The sequence below is a fragment of the Megalops cyprinoides genome, chromosome 6 (assembly GCF_013368585.1).
Source record: "Megalops cyprinoides isolate fMegCyp1 chromosome 6, fMegCyp1.pri, whole genome shotgun sequence".
NCBI lineage: Eukaryota > Metazoa > Chordata > Actinopteri > Elopiformes > Megalopidae > Megalops > Megalops cyprinoides.
In genome coordinates, this window is record NC_050588.1 from 26083103 (window position 1) to 26108169 (window position 25067).

Sequence of the window (25067 nt, forward strand, 5' to 3'; positions counted from 1 at the left end):
TCATTAGTCTCATTTTTTGCCATTTGATAATGGCAAATCACAGAGAACTGTCAAAACCATATGACCAGGACCGTATATGCTGGGTCCCCCCTGCTGCATACATTCATCTGAACCCCCTGGGGGTGTTCCCCAAGCTGGCCTCCCAGTGCCCCTCTGTACCACATACCTCCTCCCTCTTCATGACAGAAGACTTAGGTCAAGGAAAATGTCCCTGTGGCATGGAGTCTGTCTACCCCTCAGTCATACACACATCTCTCATTGGTGGGAAGGGAGTTGTTAACAGTGTGTTAACAGCCCATATGGATAAATGCAAATCACCACATTTGCTCATTCATTTGCATACAGCATTCTGTTGTTTTGTTTTTCTTTACTTTCTCAATTTTATTTCAGGATGAAGGATCACAGATGAGTCTGCCTTGGTCATGGTTTATTGATAACTAAGGAACAAGCTAGCACTATGAATAATGCAGAGGAACCGTTCAGTAGTAGTGGTATGAGAGGCAATACTGACTGATCCTGCGATAAAACAATCTCCAGAGATATGGCAGGGCAGAAGGAGGGTGTAATATTGGGATACGTAAATGAGTCAATAGAGGTGTCAAGTGCATGCTATTACTCCTTACACCTGTGATCATTTAAGCCATCCCTCTTTTACATCAGTGAAAAGAGGTGCATTACCACAAGAAAAAGATTCACCATTCCATGACTGTAGACTTCCCAGTAGATTTTATCTCACTTTACCCACTTATAAACTGATGGCAGTCTTTTGATTGCTACTGCAAAACATCAGCTGTGTACGCCTTCATCTTTACTGTAACTCACTGCAAGTACATTCTGAAGAACTGTCTCTGCATGCCACATACCTCAGAAAGCACGTTCCCTAAGATAATCCAATCTCTCTCTGACCTCATGAGTCGTGCAGCTCTTACCACACAAATCACATCAATGTACATCATGCACTATGGGCCAAAGGTACTAAGGGGCACTGAAAGAAACATGGCCTCAATCATCAGGATCAGAGGAAAAGTAAGACCTTATCCATTGGAAGGGTGTGACTTTTCAAGCATGCTTAAAGCAGCATAAAGAGAAGGTCCCACGCTTTTCCAGCAAGAAGTACTGCTCCCTTATTACTTACAATCACATGGAATTGACAGAAATTAATTCCTCTCCTCTGGGATAAAGGGCAGTGTGAGCGGTGTGCCTGCTCTAGGGCTAATTTTCTCTGGATGTCAGATCCAGCTGAGCTCAGAGGCTATGGTGCTAAATCAATTTTCCCTCAGTAGCTGAAATGCGGAAACTGCCGAACAACAACCCTCCATTGTGGTGCAGCTCCCTTTGGGGCCACTTTTCACTTTTCACACTTTTCACTGTTACACAAAGTAAACAGCAGTATGTCTTTAATACCATCCCTTCCCCACCACTTGTCACTATCAGAGTAGAGCCTCACGGAGAGGGTGTAAAAATTGTGTTTTAATAGCTTTACCCTTTATGCATATATGACATAGCTGTGTGATATTTGAATAAGGGCTGACATATTTCTGGTAGTGCTATTGCCAGAGTATTGCAAAAGCATGTACATGACATAAATGACACCCAGGTACAATATGTTTTCCAGTATATACTGCTGCTGGGAATTATGTGTGTATGCCATATTGCCTATGAACTGCACACATGCACTTGACAACAGAGATACTCTCTTGAAAAGCCTACCCCCTCTATTGCCACCTCCCCTCTACTGATATTCCAACACTCGTTCAGCACCCAATTACCCCATTTCACACATCAGCAAGCGGAGCACCATTACATATTTACTGACATCTATTTCATGAGCACTGTCAAGCCCATGAGTGAACTGATTCCAGCCTATGCATTGGAGGTGCATGATTTAAAAGGCCTGTGTGAAGCAGCACTTTAATAGGGCTAACCCATTCTTCCACACTCACGACACTGCCATCAAGGGTAATTCCTCAGGTTTTCACCGGGTCTTCTGTCCAGGGAACTTTAATGGATTCAGATTAATGACCAAATTAACGAGCTCCGCTGTCAACTGAAAAAGTGTCTGCAGGATACATTTAGGGACAATCATTTCTCGTCATGCACCATTACCTGTACCAGCCCTGTCTCAAGGTAAAGAGAGAGGGCTGGTTATCTGCATCTGAACATGAGAAGACCAGGAGAAGCCACATAAGTAGGTGAGTGAGGGTGGACTATCTGTGTGTATCATGTGTGCATGTGCATGTATATGGGCCTACATATGTGTGTGCATGTATGTGAGACTATCCACATCTGCCCTTACCTATTCCTATTTGACAGTGAGGAGACATACTACGGGAGATGATTCATAGGGCCATCATGTGAGCATGTGCCCATCCAGCCCCCAGAAGAGCAGTTAAGAGCACTGATAGCGTGAAACATGAAGGACTTCCACTTTTAAGTTCTCCTGTTTTGTTATGGTTTGTTATATTGTCACCATGGAAAGGCAGTGCCATTTTAACCTTTCACCTTGTTCTATGATCCTCTCTCTCTCTCTCTCTCTCTCTCTCTCTCTCTCTCTCTCTCTCTCCCTCCCTCCCTCCCTCCACACAGAGAGACCATTTTATCTGTGTGAAGAGAGGAGAGAGAGGAAAAGAGAAGGGCTCAGAACAGACTCAGTTGCCATGGTAACAGCTCTGAACACTTTTTTCCTCTAGTGCTATGAGAGTGACAGTGCTGTCAGAAAGGGGGGGGAGGCAGAGGAAAGAGGAAGTAGTAGTGGAGAGATGGAAAAGGAAAGAGGAAAGCAAGAGTGAAGCAGGCAGGAAAGGAAAGGGAGAAAGAGAAACAGACAGTGCAGAAAGGTAGTGAGAGAAAACATCAGACTGCAGTGTGTACTGCCCTGCTCCATGTCTGGGTGAGCCACAAGCCTCTTTGTTAAGGCAGCCAATATTCTGATTTGCAGCCAGCCACTGAAGTCTCTCTCATACCAGCAGGAAACATCACCTGGCTCTGATCACCTTTCCCACACTTTGATCTCAGTCTCTGCTGTGAATGAATATGCCAAGGCACAGCAATCTGCAGTAGGAGGCCATTTATACCATCACTGTTTGCCTATAGGACCCTGTAAATCCCACTGTAAATTTATACTGCTTAGCAGTTGTCCCCAGCTTATCCATTTTGTCCATTTTGTCCGTTGTCCGTTTTGTCTTTGCTAGTGTGGTAGATTATCCATACACAGTGTTTTTTTGCAGCTGTACAGTAAGGGGGGTAGACAATTTACTCTTAGGGGATGAAACCCACCCAAATCATTTGTCTGAGGGCCATCTCCCACTCCTGAACCAGGGCCAGTGAAAGAGCTATTCAATTTCTGACCAACCACAGAGGAAACACCAAGAAGAAGGAACCGCGATAGAAGGGAGGGGGATGGCAGTAGTAAGGAAGGAGAGGGAATAGAGATATGTGTTGAGAGAATAGAGGGATGGAAAATGAACATAAAGGAAGGGGAAGAAGAATGCTAGGACTAGTGATGGAGATCTGGAAATATGAAGGACAGGCCATGGTCTGGAGGCGTATGGAGAGGCAGCTAACGTGAGAGTGAGAGGCAGAGTTGAGGGCCAGGGAGAGCGGATGGAAGAGGGATAGTCTCTGCCTGTCAGGTCTTCTCAGGACATGCACACACAGCAAGACAGAGGTGCAGCCTGACAACCTCTGCTGTCACCACCAGGCATAGTAACCCCACTTGTCACCCGTCACATGTCACCTGAACCCAACTTGTCATGACAGGACATCCTCAAAAAGGATAAGATACACCTGCTGCCTCACAAAACAGATATACTGTGGTCATTTCTGAAGGACTACCCCCTTTTCTTCCACTGTCTCCCCTTTCTACCTCTCAGAGAAGTTGTTCTTCCTCCTCTCCCTCTCAGGTGAGTTCAGCCACCCAGGTGAAATATGTGACCTTCATCTACACTGATTACATTCTTGCAAGTAAACACATATTGACTCATGACTGATAATGTTTCTATACTGCTGACAGTTTTCACAGCTAAAAAGGAGATACCGACTCAGGCCGTCGTCTCTGGCTACCCCATCTAGCCGCATTCCATCCAAGACACCTCACTGAGCTTCTTGCACATTTCCTGTTCTGCCCAGGGTTATGTCTGCTCTGTTCTGACAGGAAAAGCCCTCAAGCGACAAAAAGGTACTGCAAGGAATTCAGTTCCACACTGTTGACAAGATCTCTGCAAACATGATGGCACCCCGCATACCTGTCTGACACACCAAGAGAGGCTGGAGAAAGGAAAGGTCTGAGGCATGGCAGCATGGGGCTGTGGTTAAAGATCTGGGCTTGTAACCGGGTTTCTTTTCCAAATGGGGCACTGCCATTGTGCCCTTGAGCAAGGTACTTAACCTGAATTGCTTCAGTAAATACCTTCCTGTATAAATGGATATTATGTAAAAATGGAAGCTACGTAAGTCACCCTGGGTAAGGGCACCTGCTATGCAAATAAACAGTTTCATCACAGTCGCTCAGCTCTGCCTGCTTTAAACAACTCTTATAATAATGCAGGCTCTGTTCTTCCAGCAAATACCGTCAGTGTAAAGGATCAAAGGAACACCTCCTTCCGTTACGCTCTGATGGTGTTATTGGATGTATCAATAAAAACAAAACGCTGAGCCAAAATTATGGCCAGACATGACAACGTGAGCAAATTATAAACTAAGCAAACCTCTTTCCAAGAAAATATTTTACGGTGCATACCTACGTGTTTAAGTCAATATCTCACCTGCTGGGTAGGGCTTGGCTAAGGCAGACAGCACTACAGAAAGGAAATTCCACTTTAAAATTTCCTCAAATGCCCTCGTCTGGCTTCTGTGTCACAGAACTGGCCTTAAAAAAAAAAAAAACTTTAAAACAACCCCACAAAATCAACCAAACTCTACAGTAATAAAAAGTTTAAAAAAATGGAATTTGGAAAATCAAAACCAGTCCATGCCCCAATTTGAACCTAGTAAATTGTATCACCCAGAGCAGTCCTGCTTACAGCTTGATGGACCAGAAGAGCCAGTGGTAGATATGCTAGGGCTGTCTTCTCCAAACAGTTCCCTCTGCTCTTTATGCTTTTAGGAAATAAGGTGTTCTCAGCTTTGGAGTGTACCAACTGTTGGGTTCCGATGAGAACCCTGAGGTCAAGTATGGTACAATCAGCTTTCTACCAGAGACCATTGGTCTTTCTGTAGTCCACAGATGTCCTGCATTCTCTAATACAGCTATGAAAGGAGATGAAGGATAGTGTACTGTAACAGGAGACATCATACCGGTATCTCTGATAAAATCTATGTGTGGTGGCTCTTATACTATATGAATGTAAATGTGCAATCCTGACAGTGCATTCAAACACCATGCAAATATTCAAAGTTTAAGACATATCTAGGGTTAATTTTAATAAATCCTTAGGTGCACGTAGTCATTAAGATAAATTTAGTGACACCATGTGATGTTGTGCTCAAAAAGCCTGTGAACACCAGTTTCAACATTTGTTACAGCTTTGTTTACACTGTAAATCCTGTCAATCAAGAGATTGGCTGTGAGAAAGGTCACTTCCTCTCTCTGCCACTGCCAATGGAGACCGCAAACATGCCCAGATTCCATGCACCATCTTGCTTTGAGAAACCCTGCATCTGGCTCCACCCTCCCAAAGCAGCACTGAAGCATTCAAAAATGAAAAATGTCCAAATAAAGGGACGAGCCAAGAATCTGAGTATACCATTCATAGAAATGATTCTGCACAGTGCTCCAGCTTCACAGTGTATTCCACAGCATCCTCAAACACATAGCCACAACTCACCTGTCCATTACTTGCAGTGCCTCACTTGTATATTAACCGCAACATCTAAAATCCCCTGTACATTGCAGTGCCTCAGTTGACTGTCTATGACTATCCACATCCACTGTGACTTGGACAGAATTTATGGATCAACAGGTCTTTCACAGAGCTGAGTCAAGCTCGGTTAATTCCAAAATAGCCAGAAAGGGATCATCTGCAGCAGTGGGAATTCCAAAACATGTTGTGCAAATCATCACACATTGCTCATTAGGCTAATCTGACATCAGACTGAACACAGAAGATTCCACATAACCTCAGGATGGAGAAAAGATTAGAAGTAAGAGGGGACCAAGTCTATGGATCCAAATACTTTCCCTACTTCTTAGCTGTGCACGACAAAGCAACAAGCCTAAAATGCACCTAATATTGTCAGCAGAGACGCAGCTGTACATGCTGTGTGTGTGTGTTGTGTGTGTGTGTGTGTGTGTGTGTGTGTGTGTGTGTGTGTGTGTGTGTGTGTGTGTGTGTGTGTGTGCGTGTGTGTGTGTGTGTCAGTGCTTTTGGGGACTCATTCACACATTCCTTTCTATCTTTGTGAACATGCAACGACTTAGCCACAGTAACAGATTATGTTTGCATTCTTCAAGACTCCATGTCTGTAATCTTCTCTCGCTGAAGCCTTTATATTTCTCCAGTTAATACGTGTGCTGAGGATGTTTTCCACAGAGGTGGAGTCACAGAAAGTTTTTCCCTGGCACTTGCCTCAATGGCACCACTCCACTCTGCAATGTGATTGACAAACACTGTGTGTTACCATGGACACAGTGTCACTATGCCCACAGCTGGGGGTGCAGTGAGGTCACTGGATTGAGCTGCAGTGCTGATGTCACTGTCACTGTGCAATCACAGGATCAGTCATAATTCTGTGACACCACCCAGATTAGGATATTCTAAACAGCTCTAAAGTGTTGGTTTAACTGTCTTGTCTCAGCTGTAATAGCTAATTTCATGTTCATAACTTTGCCTGAAACATTGCCTAAAATCTATCACTAGAAACTACAGCAAAGGATAGAGAGAGGAGAATGAAAATTTGAAAGATCACTTCATATTATATTATTAATTGTAACTGCAAAGAAAACAAAGTGATTTAAAAAATGTGGTACAATTACTGCATAGTTGTAAAAGGTAGAAGGATGATTTTAGAAAGGATGATTTGTTACAAACATTTCAGTTTGTAACAAAATTCAGAGCTATAGAAACAAGAATATTTCAAAGGAGCAGGCAACAGGCTGGCAGCACGTACGTACCTTAGCTTTGGAGTCCACGTGCCAATACAGGAAAGTGAAGTTAAAATGGCAGAGTTAGTGAGCCTCTATTCATGACCCTGTTGTGAATACCATAACAATGCCACCTTTGTTCTCAACACAGTGCTGTTAGTTAAGAGCTGAGATTATTTTTCCCCAAAGCAAAGTTTGTCCCAAAAGACTAAACTGAAACCTTCCAGAACATCTCAATGCAGAGGAAAAGGACATACAGAGGCACTGAGCTGAGCACACTGCTTGTTTAGTCCAAGTCCAAGATGATGTTTACGTTACAAAATAAGGGTATCCTATGCTAGAGGATGTTGGACAGTTATATGTAGCAGAAAACATGGTCTCAGAAATTAAGAGGAATTTGTCAAAGTCATTGAAGCAGTCTTTGCCACAACTGAATGTCATAAGAATGATGAATTACCATTGCACCAAGTGTTGTTTCAGCTCAGGACAGTTTCTGTGGAACTGCAGTCACCATTTAAACCATTTAAAGCTACAGAGGGACAGAGGTGTGTCACATCTCCAAGAGCCCTCACTCCACACACACCTCTCTCTCTCTCTCTCTCTCTCTCTCTCTCTCTCTGTGTGTACCTGAACCCTCTCCTCACACACCCTTACCAGCTCCTCACCCTTCTCCCCTTCCCCTCTCCTGCCAATCAGCCCAGAAACCCCTCCCTTCCCCTTCCCCTTCTCCTACCATACCACTTGGATCAAAACCTGGAAAATAGCCAATCCGAATGGTGCAGTGTGCCTCACCCCAGCTTTACCATAGCCCTGCATATCTGTAGCACAACTGTGCTGTCTTTGTACCAGTAGGTCCAGACAGGCAGTTATATATGCACTTGCTTCAACTCACTCAGGGAAGTATCTATGATACATGGTCACCACCAAGACAGTTCTTCTCCTTCAGATGATGTAGGAAGTGATATAAATTAAAAGTTTTATGAAGATAAATAGTACAAGACTCTTCACAGTGCAGCTCATCCCTCCGATGGACCGTCAGAGTTATAGCAGCATGTTCTCACAGTATTTATCTCCCAGGATCAAGATGGATTGGGAGGGGATGCTGCAGAGTCACTGCTAAATCTCACCGACACCATAGTGCTTTTCACCTCAGGCACCAGAAGGGCTGGCCTATTCAGTCAAGGAATCCATTTGGAATTCATGTCGTCACGGCCTATCCATAACTCTGAACTGCTGGACAGGAACAATAACAATGTGTATCAGAATGTTACAGTTGTTTCCCCATACTTGAGACTCTGTAAGGGAGGACGTGAAGGGCATCACTGTTTCATTTTGTGGAGCTGTGTGGTAATTGGGTCCGTACTGAATCCCTGATGAAGGCACACGGAGTGCTGAAAAGTTGGATTTGACTGTCAAAACAAATAATGTTTTAAAGAAAAAAGGGTCAGTGTGGCCATTTTTTCTTTTTTTTTTTGCTAAATTGGATCTGCACTTCTTTTGTTCTGAGCAATTAAGATGCAAGGCAGAGAAGGAGAGTGCCATTCTGGGACTGTCTGCCAGTGGAGATGCCACGGAACACTTCATGATCCAAAGTGCATTACAGGCACACAACTGCAAGTCAAACAAATGACAATAAAGGAAGAGACAGAGGCATGAGGGGAATGTAAACTGCTGAATCAAAAAGGCCACATCTGAAGGGATTTCTTGGTTCAAGAATGTTCACTTCTGACAAAAAAGAAGAAAGTCTCACATCTTCTTTTTCTCATTTCTACACATGCTGTGTGCCGTGACAACATTATTGAGAAAGACCTTCTCCCTCACTTGCTTCATACGGAGCACCTAATTGGATGACAGGATTCCACAGCCTGGATTATTTTTTATGTTGTTTTAAGCAGAGTGTGTTTGGTTTTCATATGGCACATTACTTTACAATGCTTCATTGTTTTTCTTGTTACCTAGCTGTACAGAAAAAAAAATCACAGTCAAATGTTTTCCTGTCTGCATCCCCATATGAGCTTTCAATTGTTGCTAAAGTTTTGATTACAAATTGCAACTGCAAATCAGCAAGCAACATTTTATGGTTTTACTTCAGAATACCGTGCACCGCTTTTCCTCTCAGCAATGTTCTTTGCATTATCAACTCTAAGATGATTGCTTCTGAAAACTGCCATTGAAAGAAAGTCGGAGGGACTGGCTGAAAATGATCACGTGGTCCCTTAGGAAGTACAGCGAATTCAGACTGGGGAACTTAAGGGCCAGGCCTGACAGCATACTGTCTGACAGCATACCAAGCCCTACCAAGCCCAGGCCCAGCACAGAGCTGACTGTAACACCAGAGGCCTGGGGAATGACTTCTTGTTTCCTCTGCTGACCGACAGACATGCTTCCAGGTGAAGAGGAGACATGGTCAGGCCTATCAACGGCTTGCCTGGTTCTTCCTCCAGCCTGCACTGAGAGCAGCCACAGCTGCTCAGCGGAGTGCTGACTCACCGCAGAGCTGTCAGGCACTCGGACAAAGCGACAGCAGGATGGCGTGGTGCATTTTGTTCTCTGTGCTGTTGTCACCAAAGCGTCGCACGCCCCAGCACTTCCGCGCTGAAGGAGAGCTGCACGAGCCTGAGGTATTTTGGCACAGTTCTGACATTCTCGATGCCCAGTTACAATCTTTACGCAGTGTATCTAAGGAAGAGGCACAGGCACTCTTGCGTCCCCATGCAAAATACTGCAGAGAGCTGCAGGCAGAGGGGCCTCCTGTGACACAAACACTTCACAGCCAGGAAGAGGAGGGCGAAGGAGAGGCCTGTGAAAGCAGGAGCACTCCTCCATTCCTGTGACAAATCACAAGATTAAACTAGGCCCTTTAACAACCTCCCTCACAGCCAAGAGATAATCCCTCAAACACAGTAAATCAGAACCACGCTGCACCCCCCAGAACGAGCCAATCCGTCCAGACCCACACACAAATTCGGAGTGGGTCCTTCAGGGAGCAAGGGAGGGGTGGCACTTCGCCAGGCCATATGGGCCTCTTTGTGTGGGGGACTGGGATGCCCAGCAGGGGTAAGGAGTAGGGTTGAGAGAGCCTGCTGATTGGACTAATTAATTACTGCATGGCAGCACACTCAGGAGGCTAGGCCGTCACCGCACCAGCTTTCTGGAGAATTCACCAGCAGAGGTGACAGATTTCAGGGGTGAGGCATGAGCTGAGTGCACCAGTGGTGTCTCTCCAGTTCGACAGCAAGGATGGGTGCCACCCTTCCGAAATGTTGTCCACAGTCTGCCAATGTAAGCAGGAAGTGAGCCATTGCACATGAAAACAGGCTCTCTGGTTGGCTTTGCCAAGGTCATCTGATAAGTGTGGTCTAATAAGCAGTTATCTGTAATCGGCTCCATTACAGCAAGCAGATAGAGAGCACAGCTTCTTTGCAGCTGCACTGAACTACACATAATAACAGTGCACCTCTTTGGGATGACATTGTAATTATCATGTACTGATGTGTTAGCTCCATGCACATGGGCGCTAAACAATGAAAAATTGTTGCTGTTGGCTGAGCCAGCAGTAAAAGACAGCCCCTTCATGCATAGCATTTATTTTATGATTGGATTTTCATATTTTCTGTCCAGGGAAGCAAGGCAGCCCTCACATTCATAGGTTCATACACACACACACACACACACACACACATATACACACACACACACACACACACAAACTCTTCTAGTTATCTCTGGTGATTCATTACAGCTTTCGCCATCACTGTCTTTGACACTAAACCCAAATCAATGCATTGTGTCAGCCACAGAGAATATCAGCCATTCGTTTCAAACATCATTGTCTCTGACAGACTTTGAAAGCAATATCCTGGAGAGGAAGAAGATCTAATCACTCTCAGTGTTGGGCTTGGCTTTAACAAGGAACAAAGTTTTATTAATGGAGACCTGGGTATCATCATTGGAAACAGTTAGCCAAACACATGTATTGCAACACAAGGGGCTCTGTGATTTTCTGCAGGATGAAACAGGCCATAGTGCACCCTATGTTATCATTAATCTCTTTTCATGAGAGTGCTTTTTCTCCACTTCTGCCCCTCAGCTCAGAAAGAGAAATGTATTCACTGAGTCTCTGCAGCCCAAAGCATTGTTGTCAAGTGTAGTGTGATGTTAGAGGAATCAAACAGTTAAGAAGCAAAGATATGCTACTGAGTGAAGACACACGTAAATCCCATCCTCAACTTGATATCAGTGAAGGTATTTGCAAATTTGGCTGAAAATAGCCTTATAGCATTGAATGTTCAAAAATCCTGTAATTACACGTCTCTTCTTTTAGCTTTTCCTATTATATTAATGTCCACAAAAGACAAAAGTGGACATGCAAATCCCAGCCTAAATCCTTTGCCGTGTAATTTGTTTTCTGAACAAGTTTCTCCTGTCAGGGAGTAGATAGAACTTTGCTTGAATCACCATTGAGTTTTAGTCGCCTGGGTTCCACTAGACATAACTGCCACAGCATGTAAACAATGGGTATTGTCATGATCACCCAACAGAAACAACATGGTACTACTAATCTCATTACCCTGCATTACACTGCTTAGCATTTAGTTCCCTCATTTCTTCAGCACTAAAATAAAAAAAAAATCACAGGATTTTAGTTCCCAGGAGGTCTTTGTCCCCATCTGTGAGGGATACTGTAATATACTGTGATATGGCCAAACCATTCTGAAGCTTTTTCGCATGCTAATCGCATGCTGCCAGGCCTTTGAAGAGACACAACAGCTGCTCTGTTTACTCTGAAGGAGCATTGCAGTGGTCAGATGGGTGTGAGATGGCCTACTGCCTGGCTGTACTAGCTAAGCAGAGAAGAACAGAGGAGGTTTTTCAACTCTGTCCTGTCTAAGCACCTATCTCAAAGAAAACACAGACACATTACTGATGTATCCTTTTTTGGGAAAAGTTCCTCTCCTCTCTTCCCTGTGCCCCTTGCTGGGATTGACGCACACAGTCACAGTGCTGCACGTTCTCTCTCCTAAGATATGTGTGTGTCGAAAGTGCCAGTCAGCTGGCAATGAGGAGTAATATTCACTGGAGGTGTGTGAAATGTGTGTGTAAGTGGTAAAGTGTGGCTGGTGGAAGATAATTGGGTTCAGAGAAAGGACACATCCATGACATTGTTGACAAGACACTGTAAAGAATCAATGCTCTCCTCCGTTTTCTTCATTCTTATACTAAAATGTGGTAAAGCCACCATGAGCCTTTGTGCTAAGGCGATGCATGCGTTCTATGCCTGAGCACAAGTGTTTTCACCTAGCTTAGGGAATACCTCTGAAGATAAGAAGCATTTTTCAGGTCAAATATCCTGAGGCCTTGGAGATAATGCTACACATGATCAAGGTCAATACCACTTGACTCTGGCACTTCCTTTGAGAGGTCCTTTAGCATTCAGGCAGTATTTGAAGTGATATTGTGGCAAATATGTGCCAAATGAAATGAAATAGGGTGATACAAGCATTACATCCACATTTTTGAAATGTTTGACATCAGTTTTATAAAGGTTGTCTATGGCTGAATGCACAACATATTTACTTTAACTTTACTCATTTCACTGAAGCAACCAATTTACAAAACTGTCACCAATTACAAACTGCCTCATAACATAATCGAGCCTCATACAAATGTGACTGGATGACATTTCATTAATGTGGGGTTTTCTGGAAATGTAAACTTTTATGTTAAAGTACACATATATATTTTGTACCTTTTTATTTCATCAACATAAGTACTTTGCATTGATTGTTAATGTAATCAATTACATTAGAAAAAACTTAATCTGAAAATGAGCCATGATACAAGGCAGACTATATTTGCCTTCTCTCTCGACAGATATAAATAATATGATATAAATGATATAATTTAATCCCTGCTAGTTTTTAATTTGACATGCTTTTGGAACAACTGCAGAATGAAAGGGAAATGTGCTTTGATACAAAATGCATTCAGTCCTTTCAAAGATGACTTGTACACATTTATGGAGTCCTCACACACCACTAAGACGTGAGTAATGGAATCAGTTCATTTGGACACGAGCTGAAGCAAATGAATGCTTTTTACTGACATGCATCCTTTGCAATATTAAGAGGCTAGCACACTGGTAGCTTAAACCCTATGTTTACTATGCATGTATTAAGGAAGTCCAGGAGCAACTCCCCTGACTCTCTGCCTAGCCAGACAGAAGGGTCCACAGCTCCATCTTAAGTCCCCTGCCCGGTTTCACAGCAGTGACTGGCAATGGAAAGTTTCACATATTTTGTTCAAGCGCCAGATCTCCCCTCTGAATCATGTGCCTCATAAGAAGCAGATCATGAGCGCTCTCACCCTTTCTCCCTCTCTCTCACTCAAAGAGATGCACACATAAACACACACAGACAGAGACCCAAAGCTGCTCACACCCACAACATGGTTCTATAACAGCATAGTTCACACACAGAGAAGTAAATGACATACAGTGCCGGTTTGGACACACCTGATTAAGAACATAGGAACATATTATGACGAGAACAGGCCATTCGGCCCAACTAAGCTTGCCATAATTAATCAGCCATTAAGGTAATGGTAAACATGCACTCAAAGACATTTTCATCTAAAGACTTGTGGTTAAATGCTTGAATTTTGTTTCTTAGACAAATATAAATAGTGAAGTTGATGCCTGTGTATGAATTCCTTTCATAGTTTTGATGCCTGTTCTATTATTCTAGAATGTGGACAATAGTAAAACTAAAGAAAAACCCTTCTGTGAGTAGGTACATTTGACAGGTACTGTATACTTCACAGTGTCCATACTGAGACATACTGTGGAGTACAGTATTTCTGCTGGGCAGCAGAAGCTCAGCTCTGACTCATCCCATTTTTCTTTTCCTTTGGTTTTGCCACTGCAGTGCAGACCTCTTAAATGCAGGTTTAGAGCTGCTGATGGCAGCTATGGGAGCCAGCGTATAATAGAAGGAGATCCCAAACACAGGGTCAGTCTTAGTACTTGGGTTGCCCTGAGTAACCAGTGGAGTAGAGTAAGTCAAGCGCAAATCCCATGAGCAAAGTTTTTTAAAGATTCCACTGTCCTGAGAAGAAGAGACGCCAAGGAGAAGAAACTTTGTTCACAGATAGTTCCACATTGTGAAAACACAGACTTGCAGAATCAAACAAGCACAAGTCCAACCAGTGCCACAAACAGCCCAGGAAATCAAAAATATTTCAGATTCTGCAGGCTACAGCTCAAGGGAGGAAGTGTCTGTTTCATAATACCCACGGGCCTGGTACTTAAAACTGACAAGGATCCAGCTCTACAGTGTGACAAGTCCCCTGTTCTACCCATAAGCTGCTTGTGAGATCAAAACAGAATGCCTGCTGAGTGAGTCAGTCAAAGAGCAGGCGGGGGTGGGGTGGGTGGAGGGGGTGCTTGGAGTCCCAGGCTTCATAAACACCTGGCTCCTGTGTATGTCTGTCCTAAAGAGGAAGTCTTCCTAACTTTTACTTTAAAGATGGTCTTTTTGGTTCTCAATCTAAACTGACAGCAAACTGCAGCCATAGTAGGGGATTTATGGGAGGAGCATGGGCAGGCCCTGGATAAAACTGCAGCCCTGTTACCCAAAATTAAAACAACCATGCTGCCAAGAGCACATCATTATTGGGCCATATGGACTGCTTGTGAACACATTGCTGATATTTTTAGTATTATCGCTTTCCATTTTCAGACTTACACTTTACTATAATTCACACTGGCTTGTCTTCTGCGTGATCATACATGATATCCAAATGAACCATTTCCACTGTTGTTGCATTTTATTCCTCATGCATCTCTGTCCCATCATGAATCATCTGTTTCTCTCCCTAAGACTTAGTGTTGGCCTTCTCTCAGGCGTTTAAAATCTAATCTAACATTACATGACAGCTGGCTTTTCATCTGATGTGTAATACATCTCATTTGATGTATATTACTGATAACACCAAGTGGTATGATTGCATCCAAGGACAGAAACTATATGCATTTGATGGACTTTTTTTCCACATGAACCAGCATAGAGGTATTTGGGCAGTATGACATATTTCAGTCTAGAAAAGCAAAACTAGGCCCTCTCTTTGTCTCTATTCCAACGGCTGGTTCAGAAAAAATGTGTATCCATGCCGGGCCCCCTGACCACGCCCAGCACTGCTCAAAACGCAAGGCAGAAAAATTTAATAAATTAGAGTAATGGATGAATGATGTCACCCAAATATAAATAATTCCAAGTCCAAGCTTAACACAGTATGATTTAACCATTTATCTTTGATAATATTTCAAAATCGTATAACCATAGGCCATAACCATAACCTCTATTAATGTCATCAATATTGAAGCTCACATGGAGTTAATAGAGAATTCAGTTGTTCTTCCTGTGCTTTGGTACACGTATTCATTTAGGAGTAGCACCCCAATAATACAGTCCCCTCAGTTACCAACTACAGCAGAGGCACCTACACACATCTGGTATTGCCATTAGAAGAACCTGCTATAAATATAGCTCAGCAATCTCAATGAAATTACTGTTGCATAAATACCACAAGACAATTAATGGTTCATCTGGTACAGACAGATGTGTTACAGGTGTGGGAAAGTGTGTCACACTGGCAGGCAAATGTATTACAGGTGTGTCAGGGGCTGTGTTCTAACGGCAGGTGTATCAGGATGGCGCCACTTGTCGAAAGGTGATTAACAGATGGGTGTGGCATGTGAAAGGTGTGTCCCTCGATGTTTGGCACCTTAACCCCAGTAGACAGAGCTCTCATTGCTCTGGGCACCTGCTATGGAGACCGAAAGGAACACACTGCTATTACATCTCAAGACAAACGACAGAAAAATGAGGATGGAAAGAGAAACTGGGCAGTATAACCATGCTTTCCACCTAATAGCTGAGCAGCACACCTGCCTGTATTCTTTCCTTTCTCTCTTAAAAGCCCTAGCCTCCTCGGTGAGAAAGAGCATGAATTTGTTGAGCCAGCACATCATGTGAAAGCCCATTCACCCAGCCAGCCCTGTCCATGATATAGACTAAGAACCTTAAACAAGACTACTTCATGGGTGGAAAAAAACTAGAACGTGCTCAATTTGAAAAGGACTTGGGAGTAATGGTTGACCCAAGCTTAACAGGATCTAGGCAGTGTGCTGTAGCAGTAAAAAAGGCCAACAGGATGCTGGGATATATAGCCAAAAGTATTGAGTATAAATCTAAAGAGGTTATATTGAAATTATACAATGCCTTAGTCAGACCGCACCTGGAATACTGTGTGCAGTTCTGGGCACCGCACTATAAAAAAGATACTGAAGCTTTAGAAAAGGTTCAAAGAAGGGCAACTAAATTAGTTCCTGGCATGAAATATAAATGCTATGAGGAAAGGCTCAAGTTACTTAACCTATTTAGATTAAGCGAGAGGAGGTTTAGGGGTGATTTAATTGAGGTATTTAAATTTATAAAAGGAATCAATAAGGTTAACTATAATAGATTCTTTAGGGTGAGTTCAGTCTGTAAAACAAGAGGACATAAATGGAAACTAGTTAAGAGTAAGTTCCGCACTGATGTAAGGAAATATTATTTTACACAAAGAGTTATCAATACATGGAATAGGTTGCCAGGTCATGTAGTTGAGGCAGAGACCCTTGCTGTGTTCAAGTCTAGACTTGATGCAGTTTTGGATACTCTTTAATTAAGAAATGGCGAGCTTAGTTGGGCCGAAAGGCCTGTTCTCGTCATCATATGTTCTTATGTTCTTATGTTCTTATGACTCTCAACACACACTAAAAATGAAAATGACCTGTCCAACCTGGCTGGTGTTCGGAGACATCATGTCACCCTCAAGACCAGACCTCACAGCCTGTCACAGTCTGATCTGCATCCAGGGAGCAGATGACAACATTCACTATTGATGATTTACTGATCTGAACCAACCATACCGCTTGGGTTTGGAGAGCAATGTCTATTGACTGGTCCACATGAGTCAGTTATAGACAGACAAAGGTAGCTCCACCAGTTATAAGCTTAAAGAAACCTCAATTTCTCATCACTGGTTTATACATGATTATTAGATACACACCCACTAAAGTCGGTGGAGATCATCCTGAAATAGTTTCTATACAGTTTGGACATGGTCTGTGTGTGAACTATCTGTGAGAAAGTACAGGCAGTCTTGATGAGCCCTAAGACCAGGGGGGACAGATTCTCTCTGGACTTTCCTGTCAGCTGACAGACGAAAACAAAACATGAGATACTATTTGTGGAGTATCTTGTGGACGCATAGGTGATCTTTTGGTTTAGAGGCATCAGCATTAGGGGTACTCCCTGAGTAGATGGATGTCCCCTTTCAGACTGTGTCTGCACAGCTTTCACCATTACAAAGAAAGGTTTGTGATGCTTGACACAGATCTCCTATCTCACACTTACTGTGCTTTCAGCCACTAAGCCCTTAATGCAAGCAGCCCAGGGAAATATTCAGTTTTCTATTACTAGATGTGGCCACTCTAAAAGGAATCTATACGTTAAATTCTAGGAGAGATTCTCTACATCCAAAGGTCACTGATGCTAAGGGACGACTTAGTGAGGCAGCAAGGCTAAAGCTACAGTCACAGCAACAAAAGGTCAATACACCCCCCCCCCCTCCAGGAAGACTCTGTTGCCTGGCAACCCCTGGCCACGGAACTCTATGTCCAAGTCAAGGTGTGAGCAGAGGTGGATTGTGGGAAAGGGCCGATTTCCGCTGATCCCCTGCGGGCCTGTCTGTCACCCATTCTGTCTCATTACTGCTGACAATCCCCTGCCACACCAACAGTGCCAGCAATGCCTTAAACCCTTACAGCAGGTGGCCAGACAGCAACGTTGCTCCAATGTTTAACTGACAGCTTAAACTGATGCCCCTCTGGGTGAATTCACACTGACTGGGACACCTGGATGCACGGAGCTAAAAATAAAATCTACTGGTCTTAACCAGTAATGAGAGATACACAAGTGGCCTTAGGGCATTTCTCTGTTACAGTGGTAAAAAACATAGAGAGGCAAATTAAAAAGAAAAACAAGGCTCACTGCACACATGGTATATGCAGTAATCCACCTGATTGCCTGCTCTGCTCTTAACAACCCTCAATCTCAAAAGCCTTGTTAGTTGATATTAAATATGAGATCATTACCTTGCCAATCAAACTCCTTCTGACCACAATCATATTTAATGGTATTTTATACACAAAAAGTATATTTCTCATAAACAGCTCTTTTCTCTCAAATACCTATATGTTACATTTATTTATAAAAACGGATCCCACAAACAAAAATAAATGTCTGTAGTGAAATACAATCATTACATTTCAGTTTTCCAGCAAGTCAGTTTAAGGTTTGCATAATTCTACGTCTGCCTGAGTAGGGTGATTGGGGGGGGGGGGGGGGGGGGTTTATAACTGAACAGTTTTTATGGCAATAAAGGAGTCCTACAATTTTAGCACCGACCAATCCCCAACCCCCCCCCCCCCCCCCAAACAAACAAAAAGAAAGGTAATTATAATAGCCTGTCACCACAGTAATCAATGCTCTTGACCACTCTGGGCAAGACAGCTATGTCAATGAAGGATTTATGGAGGGTCGCCTATGATGACTGCTACTGTGACAGGGGACTCAAAAGCATAGGGGAATATTCTGCTGAAGTGCCAACTGCAGACAGAGCAAGCCAGCATAAGAGGATCTCTCAGTGTAAATATGATTTCCACTCTCCATCCCCAGCGGTGCTTCCTGTAGACATGTACCTCGATGGAGGCTAGCCAACACTCAGGGATAAGAGGATGTAGGTCTGCTGAACTCATCTATCTCTCCTACTACACACTGAATGGTAACAGTAGTTACTGCAGTTGCAGAGCTGGGTTCCATTACATTGATGGTCCACACAAACAGTGCAAGTTCACAAGGGATGCCAACAACCCCCCATCCCTAGTCCTTCACAGCATATCTAAATTCACACATTGCTGGCCTTTTGTAAACTATATATTATTAGAAAACAAAAGCAATGTTTCTTGCTCAGTTCAAACCTATAATTCACAATTATAACTTAAGATGTTGCACACAAACGATTCTTGATAAATCTCAAGGCAGTTAGGTACATTTACCAAACTCATCAAATCACAAAGCCCAAAAAGTCTTGATCTAAAATATTACAGATAATACTTAATTGACATTCTTTGCATTTTACTGCCAAGTTGCCAGTAAATCTAGCTCAAGAGATTATAATTAACAATATAAATAAACACACTCATAGTCATAGTAACTCATAGTAACAAAATAATTCCGCTATGACATTCAGTTGTCGTAACCTCACTGCAAGGCTACAAATAGCATTCCACTGACCATAAGCTGTAATTTGATTCAGTTGCTGTGGAAACCACCATAGGCACAATGCAGGGCTCTACAGAAATAGCTTCCCTTCTTAAAGCAGAGATAAGGTTTATTCAATTTAATACTGATAGTATGAATATGAAATGTCCCTTAAGTCAGCACATCTCTCAAAAACCCAGTTACAATGCAGCAAAGGCAGCATCCAAAGCATGGCATGGCAGGACTATTTTTAAACACATGTGCAGAATCTGTCAGGCTTTTCAACATTTGTCCATTGAACCTGAGATACCGTCCACACTGAGTATGCTGCATTATGAATTTTATGTAGATTATATAAGCAACATATTCCAGTGCTACAGATAGGACCACAGCCAGAATGAATTAGTCTATGACCAATATGCATATGAGTGTTGTAAGATTATAGTGCTTCTAACTTCTGACCAGACGTGGTTCAGAATCAGAGAACTGTTAACCTGATGGAACAAAATCCAACAGTGTGCTTCACTGATACATTTACATTCATTTTCAGAATATATACTGTATATATTTCACATATTTAAAGGGATAGAAATGGGAGAACCATTCAACCAGAGGACCCACTGCTGGAATACTCCTGTTTGTGGCTTACATAACAAGAGGGACCACAGCTATTGATTCAGGAATCTGCATACCCACAGGCTGCTTAAGTATTACGCTCTGGGTAATAAGCGCTTTTACAAAAACAAACAGCATCTGGTACCGCATTTTGTGTTAAGCTCAGCATAGTGTTTAATGCAGAATTTTTCACCCTCAATAATAACCTGTCTCCATGCCCCAGGAAGTATCAGTCTTCCTGCCACCACAGTGATTAGATGTTAGTCATCTGGGCAAGCCCCAGTTTACCTCCCCGCCTGAGGCATTCTCCTTAGACAAGAATCCTGTAACACGGAGACCTACCATGGTAGATTACTGCCTGAACACTCCGCAATGCATCACAAATGACAATCGGTGTAAAGGATGTATGGCTTGCTAGTTGCTACTGTACACAAGTTGGAGAATCCAAGGATCTTCTGTCAGGTGCAATGCAAAGGCCTCAAGTTCAAGCTTGCCCATTTGACTGCTCCCTGCACCACCCTACAACCCGTCACTAGGGCGTTTCCAGCATTGTGACCTGTTTCCATTTACCGTCCTCAGGTACTCCACCCTACTTCTCCTTCTCCTACTCTAAAAGGTAATCTTACAGATAACCTGAAAATATATTATTACCTTAAAATTTGCTCAAACTGTATATGTTGTTTCTTACCTCACAGTTCAGAAGGCATGCAAATTAAAGAAACCAGCTCCTCAGGAGAGATACTTTTGTTTGCATCCACATTTTTCTCTATCCAATGTCTGCTCATGACATTCTCACTGTTTAAGTGTGAGTGATGAATGGATCGTTCATATCTAACTCCCTGCAGCAAGTCAGTTTTATCTGATCTTCCTCTGAGTATGCAAACCATGTACTGTCCTGAACCATCCACAAAATGTACTTTCTTTTGAAATATTGGTATTTCTTAAAATTTCAGTTGAAACCAAGGGTTAGTTTTCACACTTTATCCTGTTTGCCTCCAACCCCCAAAATGTGCTGAGAAGCAACTCCTTTCTTCTTTTATTAAAAGAAAGTCTGCAGTTAAAATCAATGTATTTCCTTTTCAAAATTCTGATTGATACAGTAAAACAGTAACTATTTTACAATAAAATGAGTAGACATACCTACTGTACAGTGTAGCTGAGGATTTGTAGTCTAATAAGAAAGAATGTGTGACCAATATGTGTACCACTATAAAATCCATAGGAAGAAAGACAAGGAAGAAAAGGTGGGGCATTGCAAACTGGATTTTGTTTCAGATTAGATGATGTGACATAGGTTCTGAAGCCAAAATTTCAAATTAGACTGTATGTTGCTATGGTAGATATTAAACCAAATGAAGAGCTTTTCCATATGAACACTTACTACATCAAACATAACGAGCAACACTTTACATTTGAGATCAATACTAAGGTTACTCTTTCAGATCAAACACCTATGTTTGTCTATGCTATCATTAAGACTATTCACAACCTCAAGCATTACACAACGGTTCACATTTCAAATGAACAACTCTTTAAATTCACTTCCAAAGAAAAGAAAATGACACTAATGAGACCCATGGCTTTTGTATGTTATGCATGGAAAAAAAGTTAAATAAAGCAATGCACCCATTTCTGAAAGACTGTTACCATAGTAGCATAACTGTGAAACAGTTGGCAAAAAAATGGCCTTAGGACATCCTGTCACGGATTGACACATGCTCAATTGCCAGCCGGGAAGTCACAGTCACAGTCACAGTCACAGAGAACTCTATTTCCACTTCTTAAAAACAAGAAAACAATGACTTCATACATAGAGCTTGTCATTTTCTGACAGCCACTTAGGAGGCATTACAGCAGAAAGAGTCGCTGCTTTCCCACATAGCTGATGCCCATTTTGTGAAGTCTCAATTGTGCATTCGCCCGTGTGTGTGTGTGTGTGTGTGTGTGTGTAACTGTGTGGAGGAACGGGTGGGTGGGCAAAGTTTGGAACTCCTTTCTCAATATTCAAGTGAGAATCAATAAAAAAAGCCCCTCCCTCCTTCCCACCTCATCGACATTCACTAGTCCCAGAGACCCAGGAACTTGTGTGCTCACTGGAGAGAGTGCGAGAGAAGGGACCTTTGAGGGTAGGGAGGGTGGGCATGAATCCAGTCCTGGGTCAGATCACTTTCCTGTTTGCAAAGAGCCATTCATTCATCCCATTGGAATCAGTACACGATTGAGAGGAGGCAAAAGAGCTCTGTGTGTTATTGGTGTCAGTGAGCTGTGCGGAAGTAAAAAAGGAGCTCAATGCTACTGGCATCAGTGTAGCATAGAAAGACCACTGGGAATCTACCAAATGTGTTACCAGCAGTGTGCTACAAAGAGCCAGCAGAGACGTTCCAGTATATGTCAGTACTAGTAGCGACTATATGTTTGTATCAGTGTTCTATAGAGGGACTGCAAACAAACCACAGTATGTATTACAATCAGTGTGCATTGGAGGGGACTACAGAATAGCTACTTTTATGTGATAGCATTGGTGTACTATAGATGCTGCAGCGTGACTGTGAATTAAAATCACTGCACTGTGAAGTGATTGCAGATATGTTGACCTCTTTGTATCAGTGCACCCTTGAAAAGAGGGATAGAAGATCTTGTGTGTGACTGAGGTATATGCTAAAAGGAACTGTATGGTGCATATGGCATTTAATGCTTTCTATACAATTTCTCTGGAAAAGCAGTGGGGTGGGAGAATGAGATTATGGCAGAGAGCGGCTTATATTACAGACATAAGGTTTAATGGCTACTGAAATATATATACCTTTATGCAACCCTATTTAGAAATTGCTAATTGTATATCATAGTAGGCTTGTCTCACTGTGACAAGCTTTGCACTTGCACAGGAGCACTGAGATGAGACAAATGCAATCCTCCAAAACACGTGCACACAGCCAACAGCTATTTTTGGCACTGGAAGTCACACAGCATAATACTGCAGAATGGGCACTCATTCGGGGATAGATGTTCCTCTGCTGATGTCACCAGAGCAACTCAGAGGCACCTGACAAACCACAGGTTGCCTGACAGTGCTGAGATGGGCAACTACTGCAAAGTGCTGGACTGTACTGTACTGTGAACTCCCAGTCATCATCAGCTGATGACATGGCTGTAATACAAACCATACAGCTCAGTGCTCATGGCAAGCACTTTAGGTACCAGGTATCCACACAGGTGCATCTACAATGTATTGCATGAATACAATTCACACTTTCAAATATGGACAAATTATGAAATGCACAAGTGAGTGTGTGTCTGCATGCATTTGTGTGTGCAAGTGTGAGTGTATATGCGTGAGTGTGTGCATGCATGAGTGTGCAAGAGCGGGTGCGTGCATGCGTGTGCATGCGTGTGTATGTGTGTGTGTGTGTGTGTGTGTGTGTGTTTGTGTATGTCTGTGTGTGCGGATGTGAACGTTCAAGTAAATATTTTAATCTTCGTGCGTCGAATACCAAACACATTTTTTTTATTTACATTCCTGTAAGGTTCTCCTGCCTGAGTGAGGAATCGAGCACTTGAATGCAGAGCAGAAGCGCTGAGCCCATTCAGCAGCATTGCACAAGGCCAGCGGTGCTGAGCGAGCTTCACTGTGCAGCACCTCTCTGTCATTAACATGGTGCAGCAGGAGCAAGACACAAAGCTGTGCCAGGGGCTAAGAGCCCAAGGCTGCTTTCAGATCAAAACCAGTTTTAACTTCACCTGCACTATCAGTGCTTATGTTTAAGCTATACTCTATAGTTATTTTAAATAATAGACACTTACAGTGTGTAGGTACATGTCCTAATAAGTAAAACATCACTATAAATGCACCTGATCACCTGAATATCATGATATATTTGAAGGCTAGGACAAGGTATAGAAGGCATTTCGAGGCAGGCAGGAGGGAAGGAGCTCTGCACCCTGGATCAGACCTGTCCGACCAGTTTGAGAGTCATGGGGCAGGTGCTCGCGGAGCGGGAGGGGAAAAGCCAGAGCACCTGGCACCAATACCGCTGCTGCAAAACCTGCCTCAGCCATCAATCCTGCACCGAAAACACAGGGAATTCTGGGACAGCAAAAAAATCTATTTAATGAAGCACTAACGAAACCACAGCGGGAGCATCTAGCCATATCCAGGAGTCTCTGCATTAAGTTACAACCTTAGCCCTGTGGGATTCCTCAGATGTTTTAAATGGAGATAAACTTGACTGTAATCACATGTCCCAGTTTACAGTAAGTGATGATTAAAACTTGCTGTCCTTCCTTCATCTTTTGATGAGGTAATTAAGTCATGCCTGTTTTTTTACAAGGGAGCTAAAGAATCAGTGTGGGGACAGGGGGCAGATATGCCTATCCCCTCTCTCTCTCTCTCTCTCTCTCTCAGCAGTGCGTGTGTGTGTCTGTAAGAGTAAAATCACACCGCATTGTCTTCATCAGAGAGGAAAGCCACATATCACTGCCTGCATCAGAGCTAAAATGCACAACAGTGTCCTCATCAAATAGTAAAACAATGATGGTCCTTGTGCATTGGCAAAATACCAGTGAAGCATTGCAACACTTGCTCCCACAATGATGGATTTACAAGGAAGAAAAAAAAGCAAGTGGAACACAATGTGAAAGCAGAGCTCGGGTTTTAAAGGCAAACTGTATGAGACATGAAAACATAGGGAGTGTGCAGCATCGGCAGCAGAGGACGGGCTCAGTTTAATCCTCGAGTAAGCGAGGAGAGGTATTGAGACGGGGGGGGGGGGGGGGGGGGGGGACTGAGGAGGCAGAGTGAGAGACAGTGAGGGAGGCAGGGGAGAAAAACACCAGTTTAAAATTGTGCTGACTCACTGTAATCAAAATGAGCAGCGCTGCAGCTATAGTGAGAGCTCTCTGGCTCTCCTTGTGAAGGACACTATGCCGCTTTCCAGATCACATTTTTTTTCCACTATGGCAAACAGTTCCCCCAAACTACTGTTCACATCTTATAAATGATATGA

At 43.0% G+C, this 25067-nt stretch overlaps 1 protein-coding gene across 10 annotated transcripts in view; it reads right to left on the reverse strand.

Annotated features, from left to right (window-relative positions):
- LOC118779803 (band 4.1-like protein 1) overlaps nucleotides 1-25067 on the reverse strand; it is a 74787-nt gene that overhangs the window by 38515 nt on the left and 11205 nt on the right. The gene's annotated exons all lie outside the window — the stretch shown is intronic.